The 7,443-nt window shown below is 57.1% G+C and overlaps 1 protein-coding gene across 3 annotated transcripts in view; it reads right to left on the bottom strand.

The window, feature by feature from the left end:
- The window catches only part of MGST3 (microsomal glutathione S-transferase 3), a 12,013-nt gene extending 4,596 nt beyond the window's left edge, over nucleotides 1-7,417 (bottom strand). The window contains exons 1-2 of one of the 3 annotated variants that reach the window (XM_011374205.2): nucleotides 7,281-7,364; nucleotides 6,515-6,729 (exon numbers count right to left, since the gene is read on the bottom strand). The gene's annotated coding sequence lies outside the window, so the exon portion shown is untranslated. Of the gene's footprint in view, nucleotides 1-4,223; nucleotides 4,320-6,514; nucleotides 6,730-7,280 lie in introns of all 3 variants that reach the window. The other 2 variants (XM_011374206.2, XM_011374204.2) reach the window with 2 other exon arrangements.
- Nucleotides 7,418-7,443: the final 26 nt, after the last annotated feature.

A 7,443-nucleotide genomic window follows, 5' to 3' on the forward strand; every position in this document is an offset into this window, starting at 1 on the left:
GCCAGCCCCTCTGTCGACCCAGCGAGATGAGGCTGGTGCGGGCGGCAGCTCTGCCCCAGACTCTGTCTTCTGCAAAGTCCCTCTGGAGCTGAACTCTCGAGACGGAGTGGGAATTAAATGGGACACACTGGAGAAGTGCCCGGTAGGAACACTTGACAAATACTGGTCCACGCACAAAGATGCTGTAAATAGCGCTAAGTGTGCACACGTGTCCGTCCACGTGCGCGATACCTCCTAAATAAGGAGATGCTGATTTTCCTGCAGGTCAATAATCTGCTCTGACTTAGGAGTTAGTTCTGATGCTGTCTGCAGCAAATTCAGATTTGGCAAGAGGTGGGTCCACTTTACTCCAGTCAGACTCCCAGCCCAGTCTCACCTCGGCATTCCTGGGGCTCCTGGAGAGCCCACCCCTGCCGCACCCCCAGACCGGGATGGGGCTGACGAGACCAGCTGGTCTCACAGAGCACGCTCCAGCTGAGCCCCTCGGTGTCACCCACACAGGGTGACTCATTTCTTCACTCAGGGCCGAGAACGGGGCTCACAGCAAGGCGAGCGTCTGGTGAGGCAGCTCGGTGCCTTCCAGGACTCGAGCTGAGAGCCTGACGTGTGACAGTCACCCGACTGCCAGCTCTCTCTTCACGGCCACTGTCCCTCAGCAGACCACATGTTCCCGCCTGTCAGATGAGTCAGAATTTACGGCTTCTCGGTGTCAGGAGCGGCGCTCACGATGCTACCAGGCGGCCTGCTGAGGCTGTCACTCCCCTGCCGTGGATCAGGTGCACCTCACGCTCCGAGCGGCCCGCAGTGGGACTGCAGGTGAAGGGCTGTTTGAGGGTCCGGTGGGACCGCAAACCAGCTCCTGAGACGACCTCATCCCACGTGGCGGGACAGCACCGGGGCAAATGGCAGCGCCTCCGCGCACCGGACACTTCCTGTCAGAGCCCGTACACGGGCGACAGCCCCGTGAGGGGGTTCCTATCATCGTACCCATCTCGCAGATGCAGACGGTGAGGCAGACGAATTCCCTAGCGTGTCTAAGGCCCCACGGCTGGTGCGCGCAGGCCCGGGGCCTGGACGCGGCAGACCGGCCCCGTGGCCCTGCTCTCTGCTGCACCGCGGGCCGGCTTTGGCCCTCGCCGGGAGTCAGAGCACCCCTTCCCAGATGGGCAGCGTGGAGGAGGAGAAGCGCCTCCTCGGAGCTCCCCGGGGGCGGTGCCGGAGCTCCGCCCAGCTTCTGCAGGGGCAAAGCGCGGGACGGAGCCCGGTGAGCAGGGAGCTAGGCCCAGGACCCCTCGGCCACCCGACACCCAGGCTCCTGCCTCTGCAAGGACAGCGTGCCTCCTTCTCCCCAGTCTGGAGCATCTTCTTTCTGTCTCTTTGTTGCTTCGTTGCACTGGCCGGGGCCGTGCGCCGTTGAGCAGCGGTGGTGAGGGGGGGGTGTCCTTGCCTCGTGCCCCGTTTTACAGGAGTGCATTCTCGGTCTTTCTGTTAAAAATCGATGTCAGCTGTGGGTTCCTTATAGGTGCCCCTTTTGAGAATCCTTCAGAAACCTAATTACTTCTGTATTTTTTAAAACAGCAGGACCTTTATTCCTAACTTTCTTATTTATGAAAGTCCTTATTACTAGCCAAACATGATTTTTTCAGGACGCATCAGGGTGGGAGGAGAAAACGGGGAAGAGCATTTTGAAGCGGGTGGGGCGTGGGACTCGGGGGCAGCGGAGAAGCCCCAGGCGGCTGCAGGGTTCTAGGGGGAGGTCAGAACACAGTGGTGCCCTGGGGACCAGCCTGGGGCTCTCGGTCTGTGGGACAGCACTTGGGGCATCAGCTCTTCGGTACAGTCAGTGAGAAGACAGCCAGCAGATCTGCCGACGGCCACAAGGCACCCTGCAAAGTTTCACCGTGGGAGTGACCGAACCTGGGCCTGAACGCGGCACTGCTGGTCTGAGCCCTGCGAGACGTGCTCCATCCTGGGGCTGGAGTAAGCCACGCGAGGGTCACGACGGCACCTGGCCCAGGTGCGTGCTGCATGAAATGCAGTGCCAGACCCTCCCGGAAGCGCACCTGCTCCCGAGCTTGCACTTGGCCTCTCCCCTCAATTCCTGCGTTAGCTGCCGCTGGCCTTATCTCGCCGTGGCCAGGGTTCCTTCAGTTACGCAAGCATTGCCCAGGAGGCGCCCTGAATGCTCAGGGGTGAAGCTCGGCTGCGCTATTTACTGGGGTCTCCCTCGGCTGCCAGTAGAAAGCCCCTCAGAGCACAGTCAGCACGGCACGAATGAAGCGAAGGCAGGCTTTACGGTTTCGGGCACTTCTGGGCCATGAAGTGACAATCACTTATATTTTAGAGAAGTAAAATCAGTCAGGTGTTGTTAAGGGAGAGGATTTCCCCTTTCGGCTCTCTCTTTGCCCTCAAACGAATGGGCAGAACCAGCCTGCACAGTGGTACCCCGGCTGCCGTGTGCGAAACTGCTGTCTTTGAACTGCACTGTGATCGCTCACCGGTGTCTTTTTTCATGCCTCCAGGAATGGGACAATGACAAAGCGCTCCTAGGCGGACGCGGAGCCATTCCCCAGTGTTTCATGGGACTCCTGATTTGGCTGCCTGCGCTAAGAGTCCCTTATTTCACACAGCAAAAAAAGTCAACATGTTCATGAGCCTAACGTGAGTATGGCAGCCGGAAGGGCTGGTCTGATCCTCCCAAGTGGATCCCCCATGTCCCCGGCACAGAAAACTGGGAGGTGGCAGCAGGGTCTGCTCCACCGGCTTAAAGCACCCAGCCTTAGTCACTCCTGCATTAAAGAGGTGATGACATCTGTCTGAGTGTCAACGCTTCGAATGACAGCTAGATTTAAGAAAGGGTGGACATTTAGGAGAAGGAATAATAACCCAGGTGAGGGAAAATAACTCCCCACAACTGTGTTGATACTCAGTAGCTATTTCTCCAAGGGCGACACGCGAACAGCTAGTTCAACACGCAGACCGTTCCGTTCCTCATTCGCTCGATTATTTACACGAGCAAGGCAGACGCCATGGGCAGGTCGTATGGCGGGCCTCTCCCAGCACCTGACGTTCTGGAAATCCTCGTCGGCGCTGCGGGCGGGGCGTCTGGAAAGCGGAAGCTGACTTCACGTGGGGGTGGAAGATCTGCCCATTTTAGAGATTCAACCGTGACAATCCACACACGTTCAGCCTTACGGTGAGTGAGCCACAGCTCGGTCGGGTAAAACGTTCACACGTTCACGTTCACGTGTCTTTTTACCTCTGGCACTTTGATGAACAACGAGTACCTCACTGCATGGGGGGTGGGGCAGGGGCGGGGTCAGCAAGCTGCTCAAGTCCAGCGACTACTTCCTGGTCTGGGACGCGCCTACAGCGACACAGGCTCCGTCAAGGCCCGATAAGCGCACTGCCTGCGCATCGTCTCTGAGCGGCCTTCTGTGAGAGGGGGCACGGAGCACACGTGCCTGAGTGCGCTGAGTCTCCCCGGGAAACTGGGGGTGCAGCTCCTCAGCAATCAGAGCAGTAGGTCTGTGACCAGACGGGACAGATCCTAGGTCCCGCTCACTGCTGGTGACGACAGACTTTCCCAAGCAGATTCTCGACACAAAAGGCTCTATGTATGAGAATTCCTTGCTGTGGTGACACCTCACCTGGAAGCCCTGGGCCCTGCTGGACCGTCTGGGGACCAGTGTCCCAGATGTGACCCCAGGAACAGGCCACAGGGAACCCCCCGTGGTCTGAGGGCAGGGACCTCACAGGCAGGGAGAGGCTGGGGGAAGCCATGGCCCGCAGAAGAAAACAAAATTCTCAACGATTCGTGAAATGGCTCTGATTTGATGAAGTCACTGCAGGGCGTTTGACCGGATCGGAATGCTCACCTGACGTCCACACCAGCCGCCTTGTTCAGCAAGGCCTCGGAATGAGTCCTTCCCTGACGTGCCCCTTCTAAATACCGTGCAGGGCCACAGCGTGATCCACACTGAGAAGGAAAGATACCCTGCCAAGCGGAGGGAGGCGGCCCGGGAAGGCCGTGAAACAGGACGGTGGCAGACTGCGATGTGGGAGGTGCCGGACAGAGGGAGGACACAGCCAGCACACGGCGTGGAGACAGGCAGGGGCCTACTACGGGCAGGAGGGAGACAAAGGAGCCCTGTGTGTCTGGAGGTCGGTGGTGCGGGCTAGAAGAATGGCAGGAGAGATCAAGTATTGTCGATGATACTTACTAGCACGTATATCATTTACTGTGCGTCAAACAGTCACGGCTCAGGAATATTAATAAGCTCCTCACGGCATTCCTATGGCACGTTATTACTTCTCTTCTGCAGAGGAGGAAACAGCCTGGGAGCTTAAGCCGTCTGCCCAAGATCACATGGCCATCATGGGAGGGCCAAGGGTCACGCACAGCCAGGCGGTCGTATCCAGGGCCCCTGCTCTTCGTCCCTGCCTGTCAATGAGGGCGAAGCCACCTTTGATCGCCCTGGCCTCTTCTGAAACGTTCCACCTCTTCGGACCCTCTCCTGAGCGTAACGTTAGCAAGAACAGGAGGCTAATAATTAACTCCAAGTGTGTGACTGATTAAAACCTGAGTTCTCTCTAATTGGAGGAAAAAGAAAACTTGGAAAAGATCCCAAAAGGAACTTTTTAAAATGAGGGTCAGCACTGCACTATGACAACAGAGGAGAAGTTGCAGGAAGGAAAAAAATGTCCTCCAATCTTTCAGGTAAGAGGTTTGCAAAGAGCAAAGCAACACAGAAATTGGCACTTTGTTTTTATAGCACGATTTCCACATAAACTGTCCCTTAAGTGGCACTGCACAGGAACCGAGGGGCACAGGGAAACTAAGGTCTGACTTCCAGAAGAAGGGGAAGAATCACACTGACAAGGTCTGGATTTTCCGTCCCAGGAAGCGTGGACAGACTGCAGTTAGGTCTCAGCAGCTGCAGCGTCCCCACCGGGGGACCAGCCATTGCGAATGAAGGAACCGCCAGGCTGCCAGCTCCTGCCGAGACGGGGCTCTAAGTCTTCCCGTCTGTCTGCACCGGTCATTCACACTTCTCAGGATGGAGAAATAAGATATCACTTCTTTCAAAAAGGGCATACTAAGGCAGCAAGATAGAACCCAAGTTCCAGTTAATGAACAGGTCAGATTCTAGAAAGAACTCAGAGGGCAGCAGGGGACCTATGATCTCGGACCCTTCGGAGTGCTTGCAAATGTATGTGGAAGTCGTGCAAACGTCCTGTCTCCCATTGCTTTTCTTCCTACAGTGACATATAGATAGGTAGACACTGTAAGAGACGGCGATGGAATCTCAGGAACCCTATTTTACACAGTGACGACCTACCTGATAACTGCTAAATTCTTTAAAAAATTTTTTTCCTTTTTCAGGAGGGCAGTATACTCAAGGAGTATTAATGAATTAAGTTGCAAAACCATGGCAGTATATTCTTTGAAACAAATATTGCTTTAAAAAGGAAAAATGGTTCATGGTCACTTGTGGTTGGCAACGGTGTTCTGAATAAAGGTTCAGAATATTTAAATATAAATATAGGGAACGATACATTTAAATGCAGCTAGCTGTGCAGTAGGCTTCTTGACAGATTGATTTGTCATCTACTTCATTCCCGATTGTCCCAAGGGCTTTTCAGCATTTCTCTGGATAACGGGGTGAAGCCCTTCTTTTGTGTATGCTCGGTCTCTCTGCCATCCACTAATTGGAAGGTTCCCTTTCAAGACTGAGTCTCCCCAGAAATCTAGGACAGCAGAAGGGTTTCTAATCGAGGGGGAGACTGCCCTTCTCCGGGAGGTCCCAGAGTGCAGCCCCATGGCCGGCCCCCCGAGTCTCTACCAGTATGTCTGTGCTGTATATATTAACATGGCTTCAGGCAGAAAAAAAAGAAAAGGTGCTTGACAAAGTTTTCTATTTCTGTAACGCTGTGTCAGGAAGGAGGCTTAACAGAACGTCTTCCCTGCCGCTCACAGTATTTGTTTGGATTTCAGATGTTAGTTTTATTTAACTCAGCTACATTTAACGCCTGTGAGGATAAACATTCTTGATCCCTCTATTCAGAGACCAGTGAACCAAATTCATTGAATTAAATTCCTTGAACTGAATTCATTGAACTAAAGCACAGCCTGTAACTGACCAATAAGTAACCTTGGGTGCCTCCCCACACTGCGGGCCGGCGTCTCCAAACCTCGCAAGGGACGCTGGGCTCCAGCCCCCACGCGCAGAGGCATCTCACATCTGCGCAGTGGGGCAGGGCCACGCCCGGGGCCACAGCACCTGCAAGGGCCACACAGCCGCAGAGCCGTAGGTGAGCTCCCTCCCGGGCGCCCTTTCTGCTGGTCAGGGATGGAAGCCCCAGCCCCGCCGCTCCCTTCCTACCCGCCCTCGGCCGCCGCTGCAATTCCCTTCACCTCCTTTTCCACACTCACTTGTCCCCTAAGTTAGCTCGTAAACTCGTGACTCCCAAGGAAAGTATTAGCAGAAGCCACAATTCGGGAATGACTCACCAACGAGCTTCCGGTCCCTTCCACACCCTGCAGCCGCCCCTCCGCTGTGGCCCGCGGGCTCCGGGCAGCGACACCAGATAGAGGGGGAAGTTCTCAGAACCCCAAGGCAGGACCGTGAATGAAGAGTCCGCCTCGCTCCCTGCGGGGTCTCCAGCTCCAAGGCAGAGGTAGGAAACGACCCACTTAAAGGTTCCACTACGAACTGGCAAACGTTTCTATGAGGCAGGAGGAAAACAAACACAATTCCCCAGGGGCCCTCGGAGGGGCCCTAGCGACACTTCCACATCCGCAGCGCGCGCGGCGCCCCAGGCCGCTTTCAAAGCGCTGTCGCCGCAGGCCCTGCACGGCCCGCTGCCCTGCAGTGCCCGCTGCCCTGCACTGCCCGCTGCCCTGCACTGCCCGCCCATCCTGCGCACCAAGCTGCCGCTGGCGAGGCCGCGCGAGCTCCCGAGACACGGCCCCGGGGAGTCGGCGAGTGCAGGACGCGGCTGGGGAACGGCTGACCTTGAGAATCTGCCTGAGTTAGACAGCGAGGCCGGGCCGGCCTGGACGCTGCACACCCGCTCCACCCTGGGCGGGACGCAGGACAGGTGGAGGGCGAAGGGGATGGAAAGGGAGAAAGCAGTCTACGGACAAGAAGCGGTGGAGAGAGCGAGTCCCCGTTCGGCTCGGGTGGCAGATATGGGCGGTGCCCAGCGCCGGAGCCGAAGGGCCCCCGAGGGCAGAGGGCCGGCGCGCGTCGCTGCCCGCACGTGCGGGCACTCACCTGGGTCACCTCCGCCGGGCTGGTGCAGACCGCAGCTGCGTAGCGAAGTGTGGGTGCGGCGCCCAGGGCCTCGGGCGGGTCCCGCCCCCTGACAGGCCCCGCCCCCAGGCGCGAGGCCACGCCCCCAAGGCCGGGCTGCGGGCCGCGAGGCCGAGACTGGATT

The sequence above is a fragment of the Pteropus vampyrus genome, unplaced genomic scaffold, assembly GCF_000151845.1.
Source record: "Pteropus vampyrus isolate Shadow unplaced genomic scaffold, Pvam_2.0 Scaffold241, whole genome shotgun sequence".
NCBI classification, from domain to species: domain Eukaryota; kingdom Metazoa; phylum Chordata; class Mammalia; order Chiroptera; family Pteropodidae; genus Pteropus; species Pteropus vampyrus.